At 40.5% G+C, this 629-nt stretch overlaps 1 non-coding gene across 1 annotated transcript; it reads left to right on the forward strand.

Annotated features, from left to right (window-relative positions):
• Positions 1 to 26: 26 nt before the first annotated feature.
• Positions 27 to 130, forward strand: LOC127748116 (small nucleolar RNA R71). Its single transcript, XR_008010059.1, has one exon. It is a non-coding gene; the product is annotated as a small nucleolar RNA R71 (small nucleolar RNA).
• The last annotated feature ends 499 nt before the right edge of the window (positions 131 to 629 follow it).

Below are 629 nucleotides of genomic sequence, written 5' to 3' on the forward strand. Positions count from 1 at the left end.
TATCTAATATGGTCCATTCTGAAAACATGTCAGATGGACACCTTTTTGTCAACTGCTTGTATCTTTCCCAAGCTTCATAGAGGGATTCACCATCTTTTTGTTTGAAGGTCTGAACATCCACTCTAAGCTTGCTCAGCTTTTGAGGAGGAAAGAATTTATCCAAGAAGGTCATGACCAGCTTCTCCCAGGAGTCCAGGCTATCCTTAGGTTGTGAATCCAACTATATTCTAGCTCTGTCTCTTACAGCAAAAGGGAAAAGCATGAGCCTGTAGACTTCAGGATCTACTCCATTCGTCTTAATAGTCTCACAGATCTGCAAGAACTCAGTTAAAAACTGATAAGGATCTTCAGATGGAAGTCCATAGAACTTGCAATTTTGTTGCATTAAGGCAACTAATTGAGGTTTCAGCTCAAAATTATTGGCTCCAATGGCAGGAATGGAGATGCTTCTTCCATCAAATTTGGAAGTTGGTTTAGTGAAATCACCAAGCATCCTCCTTGCATTATTGCTGTTGGGTTCGGCTGCCATCTCCTTTTCTCGTTCGAAAATTTCAGAAAGGTTGTCTCTGGATTGTTGTAATTTAGCTTCTCTTAGTTTCCTCTTCAAAGTCCTTTCAGGTTCAGGATCA

The sequence above is a fragment of the Arachis duranensis genome, chromosome 5 (assembly GCF_000817695.3).
Source record: "Arachis duranensis cultivar V14167 chromosome 5, aradu.V14167.gnm2.J7QH, whole genome shotgun sequence".
Taxonomy (NCBI): Eukaryota; Viridiplantae; Streptophyta; class Magnoliopsida; order Fabales; family Fabaceae; genus Arachis; species Arachis duranensis.